This window comes from Alligator sinensis, unplaced genomic scaffold, assembly GCF_000455745.1.
Source record: "Alligator sinensis unplaced genomic scaffold, ASM45574v1 scaffold202_1, whole genome shotgun sequence".
NCBI classification, from domain to species: domain Eukaryota; kingdom Metazoa; phylum Chordata; order Crocodylia; family Alligatoridae; genus Alligator; species Alligator sinensis.
The window spans coordinates 170,604-190,314 of record NW_005842388.1 but is presented as its reverse complement, the minus strand read 5'-3'; positions in this window follow the sequence as shown (position 1 = coordinate 190,314).

The window sequence follows — 19,711 nt, the reverse complement described above, 5'->3', positions numbered from 1 at the left end:
GAGTGTGAGCCTAAGGAGGGACAAATAATAGTATATTTATCTGCCAGTGTCTTTCTTCCACAGCCCAGTGCAAAATCTCTAAAAGACTATGGCCTAATGAAAACTGGGAAGAGGAAGATGAAATATCTCTTGAGCCTTCATATTTCATAGCTTCATAAATTCTAAGGCCAGAAAGGACCATTATAATCATCTATTTTGACCTTCTGCATAACACAGGCTATAAAATTTCACTTAGTAATTCCTGTATCATGTCCATAATTTTCAGAAGAGCCAGACCATATCTTTTACAAAGATATTAGGTCTTGCTTTAAGCTTCTCCACTGCATCTCTGGATAAGCAGCATGATAATGGTTAATTACAGAAGTAGTTACCTTGTTAGTTAACAAGTCTCCAGATCCCTAATTGGCTCAAGTAGGCATGGAGAAATTAAACTTCAGGAAGATTTGAATTGCACTATGCATCTGCACACTAATATTTCCCAAAAGGTCTGTAACAGATAAGAATAAATTACCCTTCAGTGATTTCTTAACCAGTTAATGCTTAACCAGTTTAGTCTTAAGTGGTTGAATGCCAATATTGACTCAGAGAAATGAATGTTGATGTTACTCCTGCAATCACATAGTGCCTTGGTATCCTGAAATCTCCCTGAATTAATTGTTGCTGCAGCTGAGCCTGGAACTGAGGGGTAGAATGCCCAAAGAGAACTACAAATGAATTGTGGTTGGTGGGTTCAAGTGCAGCTACAGAACATACATAATTCAAGCTCATTCAGCACTTGTAGTGTAGATACACTGAACCATTTTTAGCAAAGGCAGTCTAAGACTTCAAATTGAGTTGCAAATGGTTCAGTTCTCTGAAGTAGGCAAGCTGATATGGAAGTCTTCTTGGATGGTATGTTTTCCACACTACCAAGGAGTAGTTTCCAGAAGCCTTTGCATCTTGGGCAGTGTTACATTTTAAGCACTTTAGACAGGGAGCAGGAGCATGCCTCACCTGCTCTGATCTATTTCGTCTGCATGACCCTGTAGTGATATAGTTTAGCTAAATTGCTCTTTGACCCTGAATGAAAAAAGACACTTGTATCACTGCAAAATATGCAGTCTTCATAGCTAGAGATTATATCAATTTTGTTTGGTAAAGATACAATTGTTTTACCAGTCCATACCCTCATATGCTAAACAGATAAGTACTTTCTGTCCTTTAATGAGTGATTTTAAAGGGACATTGAGATACTACATAAAGTTATATTGATAATTTAGATATAGCACTTCCTTCTGACTCAGGACCATGTAGACTCAGAACATTATATTGCAAGGTATTGTACAGTCTTCTGCATATGATGATAAATTAAAGCTCTTGCTATGTTTACCAAAGAACTTCTAAGAAAAGGAAGGTTATTAATCAGTGCTGCAGGACAGATTGAAGAAAAGGAGGGTCATACTTAGTCCTGTAAAATCCTGATATAATGTTTCAGTTCAACACAGATGTCTTAATCCAGGAATTCCCAACATTGGGGTCACAACCGCATTTGATGTCACAATAATAAAAAATGGGGTTGTGTACTCCAAGGAGAGAGGTGTGGTACGGGGGGGACATGTGTTCCCCCCCCACACATACACATTTGTGCACATGGTGAGGGTGGATGCAGGCTGCTCACTGTGGGCTCAGGGCTCCTTACCCTGCTGCCCTACCGCTGGTGCCTCCATGGCAGAGTGGAGCAGGGAGACTTAGTGCTGCTGCTGGAAGCACCACACCAGCTGTGTCTCCATTGCAAGGTACCCCCTGCCCACAAGACAGCAGCAGGGGGAACAACCAGAAGCTGCTGCTGCTGCTGCCACCACTGCTGCTGGGCAGGCAGCAGGTGCCTTCCCATGGCAGCCGCACTGAGCCTCCCCAACCTCCCACAACAGCTCCTGCCCACTGGGCCACAGAGGCCCCCATAGGGAGGGCAGCAGCAGTGGGCAGCCTGCATCCTCCCTGCCACGGGCTGCTGCTCTGGCCCTGCTACCCATGAGGGAGGAGACGGGGGAGGGAGCCAGGCTTTGCACTCTGCTTTGCCCACAGCAGCTGCCACCTCCTGCAGGTGGCAGCCAGAGCTTGGGTGCTGCTGGGGTAGGAAGGAGGCTATAGGCCCTGGCCCTGGTCCTATAGCCCTGGCAGTCTGGAGTCCCCTCCAGCAGGGCTGGTAGGGGCAAGCGGCTATGGGTTGCAAGTGAGGGGCACTAGCAGGGCTGGTGGGGTGCGGCACTGTGGGTAGGGAGTGAAGGCAGTGGCAGGGCCAGGGGGCTATGGGTGGGAAGGGACGGGTACCTGGGGGGTGGGGGTAGGAGGGCAGTGGGTTGGGTGTGAGGGTCCATGCTGTGTAAATGAAGTCATGCTGAGGAAAAGTTTGGGAATCACTGTCTTACTCACTTCTGAAATTCTGCATAATATTGCCATGTGTGATTATATATATGTAACAGAACTGCCTGCATTTTAGAGGTGGATGAAGGTATCTTCCCATACAAGGTCTTGTGGAGGTATAAGATGTCCATATCCCTGGGACTCCATTGGACATGGGAATAGTTTCCTGTAGATGGCTATCCCCTCCATACCAACAGCTTGATAGGAGTAACCCTTCTAATGGATTCCTCATGGAGATTTTTTTTCTTAAAATATTCTTCTTTAGTTCTTTTTTAAGGAAGAAGACCATTTGGTCCATAGTTTTGAAGCTTACCATTAATTCATCCAATAGCATGGAGCAGATGGAATAGCTATTTAGCAATATGAGGATTCAAAGAGGTCTGTGGAGAATATTGTGTTGATGTGGTAAGCATACTTTTATATTTTGCTACCCTTGGACTGCTGTGGTTTGGACCTGAAACCAAATTAATGACAATAAACAGAAACCAGTCTGGCAGGATTTTCAGTTATGAGTCAGCACAAGATTTTGGCTCTGGGATATTTTGTTTGGTTTCATAACTGCATTCCAAGTCCTTGGTTTCTTTTGACCTTAAACATTTTTTTTCTCCTGCCTCCCCAAATGCAGCTTCCTCAAAATCATGAAGGACTTTGTTTTGCAGCTGCTTAGTTTTTATATTCTCTTTACTTTAATTGGTTCAGAACTACAGTTTCAAATGGTGCATTTGTTCTATTCAGGCTGTGAACTGCTGTATTGCACATTAAAGCTAACATGCAGCTGTCAGAATGCTTAGTGTTAATTGTATTCTCTCTGTACCGTATGTTGTTACTTTAAAATATCTTTAAAAAAATACTATACAGTGCACATTTATGTTTATTCAAAGACTTATGTAAACAGCTGCATGACAGGCTAACTCTCTGATGATGCCTAATTTATTTACAATTATTGTGTGAAGAGGTGGCTTGTGCCAGCCTGTGAATTAGGAGGATAAATTAAGGCATCCATATTTTTGCCCCTCATTGGCCAAAAGACATGGAAGTCTAAAATTTTCAACTTTAACCTTTTCTTTTAGCATCAGGTGCAATTGAACTTTACCCTATGATAGAGCAAGCCCTAGTTGCCACACCCTAGGGTTGATTCCTCATCGTTCCTTAACCCTTATTTTCTACTGTGATAGCAGAAAAGGATTGTAATACATCAGGTGGTACTAGATAATACACCTGGAATAAGGTTATATAAACAAAAATGGGAATTTATACCTACTTTTTCATGCTGCAACATGACATATATCCAGCGTGTCAGAGCAGGCTTGATTAATTGAGTCTGCTCCACATGCAAGATGACACACACTGAGCTGCATCGCGTGCAGTTGTATAAGTGGTGAAATGCACATCAGCACGGAGAAAATGGTAGCGGTGTGCTTTTGAACTAAAACACCTTCAATGTGTTTTAATTCAGAAGTGGGCCACTGCCAGTTTTTGCATGCTGACAGACATTTCACCATTTATACACCTGCATGCATCACAGTGCCCAGCGCTTTTCAAAGCGCCCAACACTGCAGTGCATGCATGTGTAAAAATGTTCACAAAGTATGTCAACAAAACTTCACTGTATTCTAGCCATTTTAATCTGTGGAACATCCCCAAGAAGGCTGCAACAGTCAAGCAGAAATTATAGCTAGTCTGAAACTGTTCTAACTTCTGTTTGGGGCTGGGAAAGTCCCTATATCTGGGTTTGCAAAGCTTCTCTTTTCTTACCCAGTTTGTGCATTAAATATAGCTTACTCAAAATGGAGAATCTAGGTGCATCTACATGTGTGCTTTATTGCAGAATTGATTAATAAGATCCTCAGTAAAGTGTCACCGTCTATACATGTGCTGCTATTAAAGCGCTGTAAACTAATTAACTCCTCCAGAGGATAGTACTGTGTTGGACAGTCCTGTCTTATGGTGGAGTATTTTACTGCATTATAATGCACATGTAGATGGTGACTGGAGACATAAATTGCGCCTGATCAGCCCAGCCAGCCGGAGGCCTGCTCCACCACTGCTGCTGTCCTGGGCACACATGTAGATGCTGTGCCCAGGAGCAGTTCACTCTGGCTCAGAGTGCTCCAGAGTTTATTACATTGGATTAATTGCATGTCTAGATGTACCCTCAGAGTCTCTGTTTACTGATTTCTTCCCCTTGCTTTTTGAACACACATTCATTGTCTTCTATTGGAGGCATTCTGACTCACAACTGAAGATCCTTGAGAAAACACGTAGCAGAAGTTGCTATTTAAAGTTGTGTAATGTATGTTCAATCTAGGGTTGCCATATTATGGTTATGGGAATATGGGATGGGGGGTGCTACTACTGTGCATGCATGCACACACGTATGCATGCACACACCCCTGCTGACCCCATGGCTCCCAGGAACCCTGATGCTGGGCTAGAGTGGGAGATCGTGGAGGCCTGTGGCTAGGCTCCATTCCCTCAAGCAGAGGCTGGCCCCAGCTAGGAGTGGCTCCTGCCCCTCACCCCTGGCAGCTGTTCGGTGCTGTCATATGACCAGGTCTAGGCAGCAGCCACAGTGGCAAGGTACAAGGCTGCTGGGCATGGGCAGACATCCCGCTTCACCCATGCAGGTACCCGAGTTCCAGCCTTAGTCCCCTCCCCCAGCCCACGCTGCCATGGCTGATTCCCACCCCAGGCAGGAGGAGCAACGCCCAACCTCTCACAACTCCAGCCACTGCTCAGGAAGACACAGGCTAAGCACCACAAGTAGCAGCCTCTGTCTCTACCTGCATCAGCTGAATCCAGGCCTTTTTCTTCTATTTACACCAACTGGCTGGGACACCAGGACAGCCTACAAAATCTGGGACTGTCCCAGGCAATACAGGATGTATGGTCACCCTAATTAAATCTCTCTTGCCCAGCCAATGTCACAGATGCACGGTGAAGTCATAGTTCTCTCTAGCCTGTTCAGATGGCTAGCTTCACTGCCAGTAATAGCTCTAAAGTTGCACTGTTGCAGGTGGTCACAGCATTCTTGCTCACTTTGCAGTATTTTGATAATGTTGATTGCTCCCAAACCAAACTGCACAAAGAGAATGGAGATGACAACATGGTTAAGAATGCTATAAATATATGGATAAATATAATTACCATTTAGATGCATACAGCTTATTTTGCTTTGCGTTTCTGTGTAATTTGAAATCATAATGAGAGATTAAATTTAGCACTTTATTGAAAACCTGCCTCATTCCTAGTTTTAGTGTTAACTGTAGCATATACTGAAAGCTATAATGCATAACATCTGATGCAGAAGGTCAGCCTGTAGAATAATGCCCAACTCTGCTACTAGCACAACAACATATTTTAGAATTGTATAAATAACCTTCAATTATAAATACCTTGAAGGCAATCATTTTGATCCTAAAAAAAAGCAGATATTCCTGATGGAATTTTTTGCTGTATCACACAATTGTAGGTACTATACTGCAAGGTCCTGGGCACTTATAGGAAGTGCTGGATCTTCTCAACGCCTGTTGCAATCATTTTGAATGAAGTATGCTCAGAACTTCAGGATCACACCCCAGACGAATATAGAGCAAGACTGCTTTCAGTACCATAGAGGAAGGGTTAACAGCTAACTGTCATTGCAGTTCTACTCTGAAAATATTAAGCACACCCTGGAAGCCATTAAGATCCAGTGCCAGGGGATTGTTAGATCCTACCAGGAATTAATGTATTAAAATTAAAGAGTTAAATCTGAAAACAACAACGATTGATTTGCTTCAGGGATCTTTTTCTTGCAAGGTAAAAAGTTGATACATAACATGCAGTATGCACTGAAGAGAACAACACATTTGCAAAGCCTTTCAGCATGGTGCAGTATGAATGATCTGTAAATCAATTCAGGCTCCGCTGATTTAGATTTGGACAAGAGAGGGTATTGCTCACTTATATTTGATTCCCTCATCCTCCCCCTTACTCTCCTCCCTCTTCTCCCTCCTCCCTCCATACAGAAATTGCACAGGCTAAGTAGGACAGGTATAATTGTCAACTTTTTTTAAAGGTGTTTCTTTTTTAAAAGGTGTTTTGCTTCTTTTTCTCTCTCCTTTTTTTTAAACCTTTCTTCTCCTCCCAGCTCCCTCTTTCCTCTCCTTCCCACCTCCCCACCACCCCTTTTCCCAGGTGCCACTTTCTTTCTGCAAGCAGCAGGGAAAGCTTTATAAACTATACTTTGCTCTCATCAATAAACGTAGTGAGTTTTGAGTGCCAAAATTAAATGTTCCATTTTGTCTGCTCTTTGAAGCTACAGTGAAATATGCAAGTCAAAGGGAAAAAAACCCACAGTTTGCTCCTGGGTCTGTCCCTTGTTATAGTGCTGTGAGGAATGTTGATAAATATTTGGAAGAACTGAGAGGTGGCAAAGGAAGGTTAGGAACTAGTGGTTGCTGATAGACCAAAGAAGGCTGTCAGTTCATCTCTCCCGGCATCAGATTCTTCTATTTTGAGGAAGGCTTTACATGTGTTCTGTTTATATCTGTTTGGATAACACAAACGCACTGGAAATACATTTTAAAAATAAATATTTCTAGTAGAAATAGTATTTTACTTCTCTTTCTTCTGAACTGAAATGGTTAACTCCAGTTATTCCTAGTGAAAGTCCTGTAATTCATCTATATCCGTACCCCAGGTGGAGGTTGTTGTTATTTTTTTTTTTTACCTGGTATGGCTGTGCTGTCTCTGATGCTGCTGCTTTGGCTAGTAGAAATAACTGCTGCTGTGGACATTTCAGCCAGAATAAAAACAGGGTCAAGGTGGAGAGGTGAAAAGAATCGTGAGTAACCTGGGCTTTTCTTTCTCTTCGCTTCTGCTTTCTATTTCAGGAAATGTGATAGGCCTTGTTTAGCTGTGTAATTCAGCATCTCCAGAAGGTCATTCTTTAATAGCCACTTTAAACTCATAGCATTTTAAGCATTTAAATATGCATGTAGAAAGCATGGGCCACACCTTCTGTAAGCTCCACACATCTGCAGTACAGTCCTGTATTTCCCTGCAAGCTTTCCAAACAGTCTGTGCTGATTAACTCCTATATTTCCAGAGAGTTAGCAGATTGTACCCTGCAAAAAGTCTTATATGTAATTAAACATTCAGCCTCAAGTATTTGAGACAATATTTCAAATGCTAATATTGATCATAGTAGCAAATTCTTTGAGCTTACAGATTTATTATGTAACCTTATAAGCACAGTAATTATATTTGGAAACATTATTGATCATATTAGCTAATATTATAACCATGGGGGGAAGAGGTTTAAAACACAGTACTGCAGTCTCACTCTGTGTCTAGCGCTAACATTTTAAGGACACAGAACATAAATATGCGCACTGAAAATGAAAGTATATGAGTCATGATAATTATTTGAGTGCATATGCTGCAGGACTTCATACTGCATAGATGGGTATTGATTAAGACATCCAGCTGCTTTTTTTTACTGTAAAGGGCAACTAAATTCTTGTTCCATGGCTAATTCTCCTATTTTTAGCTAACAGTGCAACTGCGCTTATTCTCAGTCTGAATAACATACCTTTATTGTCATTGTAATGTCATATTTTTGACAGGCTTCCTTAGAAGTGTTCCCATGACAAAAAAGAATGACAACTAGAAATGATATGGGAATATTTTAAGTTTAATTAACTTGAGTGTGGTGTGAGTGCTCAGCAGAAAACTGATTAATAAAATATTCATAAATTGTTCTTTTGTGGAAATCTTTTGGAGATTATCTGACTAGCTCTCATTGTTTGTGCTTCAAAAGCTGAGCTGTATTATTTCCTTACGTAATAATGCTGCGTTTTAAAGGACAGACATATGTATTATATGGTCAGTCACTCAGCCCTCTTGTCTGCAGCCTCAGCAGAGAGGTAAAAGTTTGAATGAACCTGTAGAATGAACCACCTATTCATGTGTAGTTCAGAGCCAAAGCTCCTACTGCTCATGATACTTTACCCCTATACTATTCAAACATACATCAGTCCTGCACAAATAGCCTAATTTAGCTCTAAATAATTTACCATATTAAATAGTTACCTGTTGGAAAGTTGTATTGCATTTTAACAGATCAGAAAACAGGCACAGGGCGGTCGAAGGCTGAGCTGTACTTAGCAGGCAAAATAAAACTGACCAATTTTCTTTTTATTCAGCAAAACCTTCTACTTTCAATGTAAATGCCTTTTCAAGTAAAAGGGAATCTAATTTTCCTCAGGTATATCAGTCCTTGGTGAAATAAAATTAGCAACCAAAAATTTCTCAGGAATATTCTTGGCATTTAAAAAAAATGGTTTTCAGAATACGAAATCTTCGACCACAGTTTTTAAAAACTGAACATTTTAAGAACATTCCATTTTACAATAAAAACCTGAAGGGAAAATCATATAAATATTTTTTTTCCACAAATCTCTTCATTTTTTCAATTTTTAACCACATTTGGGTCCATGGAATCACAAGGAAAGATCAAGGTAGTCCCAGACTCATAGCCATAATAGTCCTACTAAAATGAAGATATGGAGCTAATGCTGTTTAGGATCACTAAGGGATGCATCTACATGTGCACTTTAATGCACATTGGCTTATTTTAATGTGCATTAAAGTGTCACAAAAAACTCTGCTCCTTACCTAATGCAGATTAAAACAGGCTAATGTGCATTTTTCTAGTACCGCACAATGGAGGGTGCCTATATATGAGTGCAGAGGTTGCTCTGATACATTGTAATTACAGTGCATCAGAGCAGACTCAATTAATCAAGTCTGCTGGACCGTGGTAATTACTATGCTGCAGTCAGACTCCGCATCTCATGTATCAGCACCCCTGTGCTCCAAAATGGTGTCGGGGCACTTTATTTAAAGCTCATTGAATGAGCTCTTTGGAGGGTGCCTATATATGAGTGCAGAGGTTGCTCTGATACATTGTAATTACAGTGCATCAGAGCAGACTCAATTAATCAAGTCTGCTGGACCGTGGTAATTACTATGCTGCAGTCAGACTCCGCATCTCATGTATCAGCACCCCTGTGCTCCAAAATGGTGTCGGGGCACTTTATTTAAAGCTCATTGAATGAGCTTTTGATAAAGCCCCCCTGCCACCATTTTGAAGCATGGGGACACTGATACGTGAGATACTCCAGGTGCTTTAATTAGAGCAGCTGTCAGAACCACTCTAATTAAAGTGCCACTCCTCCCCTTTCCTCCATCCTCCAGAGCCCCAGAGCATGTAAATAGATGCCCAGAGGTACTAGATTTAATGCACATTACCTAAAGTGTATTAATGAACGTGTAGATGCTCCCAGGGAATCTTTCTGGTCTGTTTTTGGGATAGATGGTTTCAGAGTACTGAATTTTCTATCCAGCTCCTTTTAAAAGTACTAAAATCTATTTTAAAAATAAGAAAAAAAATTGATGCAAGACCAAACAAATTTGAACTACCAATATCATACTTTTATACTACTAATATCATACTTTAATTATTTTGAGAAATATGTTGTGGAGTGCTTAGGCAGCATTTACTTAATCCAAAGCCCTCTTGAATTTACTTCCCAATGGTTTTTAGGATCAAGCTCTAATGCCCATTTTGTTGAGGATGCAGCCATGTAGAACTGTTTGTTCTAATAACTGTATGATTGGCAAGAGCACATTTTGTAGGAAAAGTATTTGCAATATGTTAATATTGTGTCCAGTATCCATGACGTTGGAACGTCTGGTAGCAGAATATTTATCATCTGGTGAAGCATTTTGAAGAGACTCAGAAAAATATAGCATGTTCTTTCAGAGAAAGTTTGAAGTCAAAATGCTGTGATATTACTGTTGCTTCATTCTTTGTTAGTTGTTTAGTAGTTGTTGCTGAGATTGTGTGACTGTGTCCTCACTGATGTTTATTTACTGTGTTTGTGGAGGTAGTTTGGTTACTTTTTGCACTTCATTATAAACTTCATTGTATTTCTCTGAACTATTTATGCTCAGAGAGTTGTATACTTACAAGTCTTATCTACAATAAGGAAAGATCACCTGAGATAATTTGCATTACTTTTGAACATCAACAGAAACATCTTCTGAAATAGAAATTCCGGTGTATGTGTCTTCAGCTAGAAACACATCATCAAATGAAGTGGATCAGCTGACCTACTTTACTGGGTAAAAGACACTGCCTGTTGTCCTACCCTCTGATATTCCAGAGAAATGGTCAATATGTTCTCCCAGGGCTTGAGAGACCAAGTCCTGCACACCCCAGGGAATTCCTGGCAGAATTGGGCCCCTCCATTATTAGGTGTTCCTTCCCAGGAAAGCCTGGCTATCAAGAAATATAGGACACAAAATATAAGAGAAAAATCACTCAAACATTATAACGATGGACATTCTTTAGATGTATTTGCAGCATCTGGCATTTGTTCCTACTCTTTTAAATTCTTATTCTTTCTATTTGAAGCTATCATCAAATACCTTTGAATGCCTAGGTTGTACAATTTATGAAGGTTATGTTTATAGTAATGAACAGAGAACAGTAATGAACATTGGCCTGGCTTCCAATGACTAGATTTCTTTTGCCCTGATACTAAAAAAGTATTGAGAATGTTCTAGTGCTTTTGTGATGACCTATTCTCTATTAATGCTGCAATATAGACAATGCACAGTGACACTGATATTTATTTAAATCTGAACAAGCATTAACTTTCTAAGCAGTTATTTTCACATACCTATAACTTTGTCAGTCTTTTACCTCACTGGCTGAAATTTTGCAAGTTTTTTTGGAGTTAATATTTTTAGGAAATGTAGATCAAAATCAAGATTCATGAAAAAAAAAACAGTGAATGAAATAGTTTTCCCTTTATACAAAAGAAAGTTGTAGCCTCTTTGGAACATGTCTAGGATATCAGAAGTATATATCAAAAACTTTACATTTGGCAAAGAGATGGTTGTTTGGTCACAAATGATAGGGCTACATGTAACACTACACTAGCACAGCTAAATAACATAATTGGGTAGTAGTACATGAAGTAGGGTGTGACATGCTTCACTCTTGAGAGAGCATGTACCATGCCCATTTCAGTGGAAATAGATATGGTTTTATTAAGTAATTAAAAGGTATTGAAATGCAAACTTTCATTGTATATTGTTTATTTTTATCATGTCTTTCATTCACCTTGTATATTGGACAAAAATATCGGGCTACATTATCTAGCATTGGATTTTTAATGACCCTGTTTTCTTACTTGAAATTGTATGACTTGTTAATGAATGAATATAAAGTTCATGTAAGTTCTTTATTCACTGTATATATGAATATGGAAAAATAGAGAGATGAAGGCTGTAGAGCAGGAAAAGAAAGCAAGAGTCATAAAAGTCCTAAATCAATCCAAAATGTTCACTGCATTATAGAAATGGAGTAAAGGATTATAAAGTCCATAAGAAAATTCATATAAACAGTAGCTTTCTGGGTTTTGTATTATAAATTAAAGTATAGTCTTGCTGAGCCTGTAGTGAGTTTGCAAAAATGATCTGTTGTTTGTTTGGGCTATTCATAGATTGTGAGGCCGGAAGGGACCTTGGAAGATCATCAGGTCCTGCCCCCTGCACCAAGCAGGAAAGATAACTGGGGGTCAGGTGGCCCCAGCAAGGTGACTGTCCAGTCTCCTCTTGAAGATTTGCAGGGTAGGTCATTGCACCACCTCTGAAGGGAGCTTATTCCACAGTCTGGACATCCTGATTCTGAATCAGTTTTTCCTAATGTTGAGTCTGAATCAATATTCCAGAAGTAATGTGGCCATACTCCAGGTTTTCCCTTCAGGTGCCCTGGTGAACAGTTGCTCACCAAGCCCTTGATGTACTCCCCTAATGTAGCGGTAAGCTGTTACCAGGCCTCTTCTCAGCCCTCTTTTCTTCAGGCTGAAGAGTCCCAGACCCCTCAGCCTTTCCTCATATGGCTTGCCGTATAAGACCCTGATCATACGGGTGGCTCTTCTTTGGACTCTCTCAAGCTTGTCCATGTCCTTGTTAAAGTGTGGTGCCCAGAACTGGATGCAGTACTCCAGCTGCAGTCTCACCAGTGCAGAGTACAGCGGAAGAAGCGCCTCCTTGGTTTTACTGGAGATGCATTAATTGATGAATGCCAGAGTATTATTTGCCCTACTGGCTACAGCATCATACTGCCAGCTCATATTCATACTGTGATCTATTATTACCCCTAGGTCTCTTTCATTCATGGTGCTAGTCAGTTTGGTGCTGCCAAGCCTGTAGGTGTGCTGGGGGTTGATTATCCTGAGGTGGAGCATTTTACATTTCTCAACATTGAACTTTATCAGATTCTGATCTGCCCAACTTGCTAGCCTGTCTAGGTCCACCTGTATCTGTAGCCTATCTTCAAGCATGGCCACACTTCCCCATAACTTGGTGTTGTCCATGAACTTGGTCAGTGAGCTCTCCACCCCCACATCCAAATCATTAATAAAGATGTTGAAAAGTACTGGACCAAGTACTGACCCCTGTGGGACACTGCTGCCTGCCCACTTCTTGCTAGGATAACACAGATCCGTCACTATGACTCTCTGGGTCCTATCCTCCAGCCAGTTTCTCACGCACCTTACTGTCTTGGCATTAAGCCCACAATCCTCCACTTTTCTCGTGAGGGATACTAGATCGAAGGCTTTTTGAAAGTCTTAGGAATACAGTGTCAACCTGCTCTCTCATGTCCAGGTGGCGAGTTACCTGGTCATTGAAGGAGATGAGGTTGGTAAGATAAGACCTGCCCACAAAAAAGCCATGCTGGCTGTCATTCAGAATCTTATCTTCTGCAAGCTTATCACAGACAGCCTCCTTGACGAGCTTTTCTAGGATTTTCTCTAGGGCGGAAGCTAGGCTGATTGATCTATAGTTTCCTAGGTCCTCCCTCCTGCCCTTCTTGTGAATGGGCACAACATTGGCCCTCATCCAGTCCTCAGGGACTTCTCCAGAGTGCCATGAGTTCTGGAAGAGTTTCACCAGGGGTTCCACAATGACTTTGGCCAGCTCCTTCAGCACTCTTGGATGAAGATCATCCACTCCCACTGACATGTATATGTCTAACTTTTTTAATTTGTCATACACCAATTCTATGGCAAGAGTAGGAAGGCAATTATTCCTACCATGCTCATCCTGTACTCTACCTGACATCGTTTTCTCCTTGGACTGGTGAAAGACCAAGGCCAAGCAGTCATTCAGGAGTTCAGCTTTCTCCTGGGTGCTGGTAACCAGTTCTCCTGAATTGCTAAACAATGGCTCCACACTCCCATTTGTTTTCCTCCTGTTTCCTATATACCTAAAGAAGGACTTCTTGTTGTCCTTGACTCCCATTGCTAATCTAAATTCGGTTGCTGCTTTAGCCTTTCTTATCTGTTCTCTACAAATGCAGGCCATCATGGAATAGTTCTTCTTGAGGCCTGCCTCGAGCTTCCATTGTTTATAAGCCTCTTTCTTCTTTCAGTTAAAAGGACCATGATTTCCCTGTTTAGCCAAGAGAGCTTTGCAGCCCCTCTGTTACCTTTTCTCTGCATGGGAATGGACTTCAAGGATTGTGTCCTTAAGGAACAACCACTCTTTGTGCATACCTTTCACCTTTGGTCCCTGGTTCCACAGCACTTCCCCTACTAGTAACCTAAGCTGTAGGGAATAGGACAAGGAGCCTCAAAATGAAGCAGAGGAAGTATAAGTTGGAAATTATGAAGAACTTTCTGAGCATGATGGTAAGTCAAGCACTGGAACCAGCTACTTAGAGAAATTGTGGAATCTCCATCATTAAAAATGTTCAAGAGTAGTTTACACAGACACTTGAATGGGATGGTTTACTCAGGGATGGTCCTGCCCTAAGCAGAGCAGTGGACTAGATAACCTCATGAGATTCCTTCCAGGCCAATCTTGTTGAAATTTGCATTCTTGAAGTCCAAGACTCCAATCCTGCTATCAGATTTGTCTGCCTTACATTGGACAGTGAACATGTTGGTTTCATGGTCGCTGTCACCCAGACTTCCCTCTATATTTAAGTCAGAAACATTGGTATGTTTCTATGAGATTCATATTGACAGTGCTGACTTGAGATATAACAAAAATTGTCTGTTAACAAAACATAACTGGAAACTGAGCTGTCCAGCTGTCTCTTTGCCTTTGTCCCTTTTGCTGACTCTTCCTCTCTCATAAAAATTCAGCAAACTGATTTGTGAAAATTTGCTGACTCTTAGTTTAAAGATCCCTGGATGAACCCATATAGATAATAAATATGCATCTGTCACAGTCTAAGTGCTGTTGTCTGTGTAGAACTCCATTCACTTTGATGGAACACTGCACAGGCACAAGTATCCACACAGCTGAAGTGCATATTGGATACAACCAGTGGAGTCAGACTAGAGTCAGATTGAGGATTAAGGAGTTAATGTATTTATGTATGTTCTCATACAACTTAGGTTCCAGTGTGTTTCACAGAATAAGTTGATCATACTGTAATAGTTAAGATTTTAGAATATAAGGGTAGCTTAAAGGGCTACAGATTGAAGTTACTGCTAACATTAAGATGATGCTATATATGACGGATATTTCATTCAAATATGAAGCATTTTAGCTTTTTATTTTATACCTGCTATATCTGTCCCATTTTGCCACCAATCCTTTTTTTTTTTTTTGTATTACCTCCTTAATTATGTGCATAAAATTATACAATTAACATGCAGGTTGGAAGAAGATGGTTAATATGGTTATACAAATTTCCCAAGGATGAATCTTTTAGGTATAATCATCAGTTAAAACATATATTCTCATGATATGTGGATTACAAGAGTGCTCTGTGCAATAAAATAATATACAATTAAGTAGTCATGTTTCAAAAATGTAAATATATAACATTATTTAGGATGTTTTTACTGTGAAGCAAAATATTTAATGTAACTGAAAATATGAAAAGAAGAGAAAGTAATGATAGAGGTATCATCTACATATTAAATTAAGCCAGAAAAAGGGAGGAAGCATTTGAGCATTCTGCTTTCTGGCTAGCCTTATTCTATATTCTATTCTGTATGTTGTCTAAGCACCTAATCTAATCAATTTACATCTAACTTACTGGATCCAAGAAATTAATGATTAGCCAATTTGGCAAGTATAATTTAAAAATGTTAAGTATATATGAGCTGTAAAGACCTATTACATAACCTACTCCATTCCTATGTCAGTAAAATATTACTCCCTAGAGTGTATTTTTCTAAATACGTTTCCATTCTCTTTTTGAAAATACTGAATGAAACTGCTTCTTTGTATGATAAGAAAAAAATAAAGAAAAGGAATGAAATAAAGGGCAAGGGGAAGCTTTTAATTGTGTTTTTAAATTATATTTTCCAATATTAGGCAGGAATCACTTTCTGGAATCCACCAAGTTAGATATGAATTGATGTAGCAAGTATTCTTCCACAATTAAAGAAAATATATATTTAAGTCTGGAACAGACAAGAAGAGAAAATCTCATAAGCAGTGTCATTACTGAGGTTGAAAGAAGGGCGTCTGCTACACATTACATATATTACACAATTAACTTGTTAATCGGACAATAAATTTAGCCCAGCCACCAGTGCAAAGTAGTCATCACACAATTAATTGGTTAATCACAGAATAAATTTAGATCAGCTAAGTACAAAGTAATTATCACAGGATAAAAAGGGCTATCCAGCTATAAAAGGAGCCAACCAGCTATAAAGTTAGTGCTTGAAAATGTGTAACAACTCTATAGCTAATTTTTGTCCAACTTTAATTTGAATGTGTAGCAAGGCTGTAGAAGTTAATGATACTAAATAACTTTAATATATATAGGAATATTTCAAATGCCTCTTATGCATCTCACAGGGTATGTTCAAAGTTCTAGAAACTGCTGTTTGCTTAATGTTACCAGTGACAGGTGTTCGAGGACCTGGACCTAAATGAGATGTTATGTCTATGATCAGATACTCTACAAAACATGAAATGCACCTAAGATATAATGCTACTCTACCCTGTTAAAAGCTTTTTGGGCACACAGGCTGCTTATAAACATGAAAAATAGGTACTTTACTTTCAGCTTGGCACACCTCCTCACCAAGTGCAGAGCATGCCCAAAAGAGGCATCATGTTAGTTTGACCCAGCTCACCCAACAGCTGTATAAATCGGGTGCTTCAGCAGGGCCTTTTGGCACTTTTACCTAATAGCTGATTTAATCAGCTTTATATAAAAGCACCAAAAAGCCCTGCTGAAGCTCCTGATCTATACAGATGCTGGGGAGCCAGGTCAAACAGGCTTGCTTCGCCTTCTGGCAAAGTTTTTTCTTTTTTTTAACCCCCACATCTGTCAGCAGCAACAGATGGAACAACAGCAACCTTTCATACATTTAGGCAGTTATTCAGAAAATAGTCTATAGTATTGGATTTAATTACCCCTACTTTCAGGGTAAATTAGCTCTGACAATATTGTCATAAGATTTTATGGCAGGAAATTAATTCAGTATTCAAAAACTACAATTACTGACCATTAATAAAATGGATTCATCAGCATGCCCCATATTTTAGGGTAAGAAAGAGCTTTCAGGATGCAATATCTCCAATGCCTAAATAAGATGTGAGACAATTCCCCAACTGTTAAACCAAGGAGTTTTATTTAGGCTCAATTTTAAAACCAGGTAATTTATATAGAAGAGTATTTATTAAAGGCTTTGATTTTCATATGTCCTGTATAACTTCTATTATCACAGAGATACTGTCCTTGCTCAGCAAATATTCTGTTCATTTATCTCTGAGTTGTTTCAAAGTTAGAAGAATTTGAAGGCAAACTAACTAGTACAAAATGGAGTTAATATTGAAGTTACTCTAGCATTTATTATTTGATTATCAAAGAGATTAGGAAAAAATGTACTTTTGAAAAGGCCTGTTATAAGAAGGGATAATTTACTGTTTTAAGGAACAGAGAAGCTATGTTTTTTTTCTGATTCAGCTCCAGCTCACAGATTAAGATCTTCATTGGTTTTCTAGAATGTAAGCAGCAAAGAATAGACTTCATAAAGAATCACAGGCAGTATTAAAATGAGGGACTAAAAAGCTTATGCTTAAAAATCATTTAAAAAAATCCTTTCTTACTGCTGTTAATAATGTGTTAATGCTAGTCCTATACCCAGTAGAGTTAACAGATGGTTTAACATTTACTGTATTTGATGTATTATTATATTTTAAATATATCTGACTTAATTTTCTGTATTTATGATTTGAATGTTTGATCATTTTAACTTACGGTTCTAATTGGCTTTATAATCCATCTCAGTTTCTAATTCTTCATATTTTAGCACAAAGTTCTTGTTATCAATCTGCTAGGGTTTATTTGTCCACTGAAAAATTGAAGATGATAAAATGGTTAGTTCTTTTGGGTTTTGGTATTTATTTAAACAAATCTAAATGTGATGGTGTTAATTATAGTCATAGAAATACGTAAGCAGTAAGCAATGAGGTTTTTTTAAATGTCAGGCAGTCAGTGTTGAAAGTAAAATGTATTGATATAAGGATTCCGAAACTGAAGTTTTGTAGTCATTTTTTACTAAACTATAAACTGCTTCCCTACAATAGGAATTATACATACTGTATAAACAATTATTTTAAAATAAGTGGGACAATATATGTGAGTAAGTATGAATAGAGGGTCACAAGGTGGAATTTTACCCTTTTCTGTTCACTTGTAGTATAACCAGTTTATGTTGAAGTATTAAGATAATAGGATTATAGGAAGATTGGCCTGGAAGGAACCTCATGAGGTTATCTAGTCCACTGCTCTGCTTAGAGCAGAACCATCTCTGAGGAAACCATCCCATTCAAGTGTCTGTGTAAACTACTCTTGAACATTTTTAATGATGGAGATTCCACAACTTCTCTAAGTAGCTGGTTCCAGTGCTTGACTTACCGTCATGCTCAGAAAGTTCTTCATAATTTCCAACTTACACTTCCTCTGCTTCATTTTGAGGCTCCTTGCCCTATTCGCAACAGCCAGAGAGAACCTCTTCTCTGTATCTTCTTTACAATTGCCCTTCAAAAAGACAAAAGACTTGTTGAATAGCTCTTCAGTTGCCTCTTTTCCAAACTAAGCAGTCTTAGTTCTTTGGCCTTTCTTCATGAAACATGTTTCTCAGGCCTCTAATAATGTTTTTTGCCTGTCTGCTCATAGTTTCATAGTAGTTTCATAGTAGATAGGGTCAGGAGGGACCTGAACAGATCATCTAGCCTGACCCCCTGCCACAGGCATGAATGAATGCTGGGTTCACAAGACCCCAGACAGGTGATCATCCAACCTCCTCTTGAATTTGCCCAAGGTAGGGGCGAGGACCACTTCCCTGGGAAGTTGGTTCCAGATTTTGGCCATCCTAACTGTAAATATTGCCTTCTGATCTCTAACCTAAACCTATTCTCCATCAGCTTATTACCATTGTTCCTTGTCACCCCAGGTGGTGCTGGGGAGAAAGGGCTCTACCTATTTGCTGTTGATCTCCCCTGATGAGCTTGTAGGCGGTCACTAGGTCACCCCTCAACCTCCTCTTGCTGAAGCTGAACAGGTTCAGGTCCCTCAGTCTCTCCTCATAGGGCCTGTCCTGCTGCCCTCTCACCAAGTGGGTGGTCCTCCTCTGAACCCTCTCTAGGCTGGCCACATCCCTTTTGAAGTGTGGCGCCCAGCACTGGAAGCAGTACTCCAACTGTGGCCTGACCAAAGTCTCATAGAGGGGGAGTATCACCTCTCTGGACCAGCTTGAGATGCACCTTTGGATGCATGACAAGGTATGGCTGGCCTTGCTGGCTGTGGTCCGGCATTGGCGGCTCATGTTCATCTTGAGCCGCTGAGCCAATGTTCATCTTGAGCCGTTGAGCTCTTTCCAATGAGATCACATCTTCTTTGAAGTGTGGGATCCAAAACTGGACATAGCATCCCAGGAGAGGCCTCACCAGTGCAGAACAGTGTGGAAGAATACTTCCCTTGATTTGCAAGAGACACTTCTGTTAATACAACCCAGTATGCCATTGGTATTTTTTTTGGAACAAGAGCACGCTATTGGCTCATATTCAGCTTATGGCCTACTGTAACCTGCAGGTACTTGTCTGCAGTACAGCAGTAATCATTCCCCATTCCATATTTGTGCATGCAGTTGTTCTGTACCACATGCAAGACGTTGTAGTTGTCCTTGTTGTTCTGTACCACATGCAAGACTTTGTAGTTGTCCTTGTTGACTTTGTAGTTGTCTTATTAAGCATCATAATT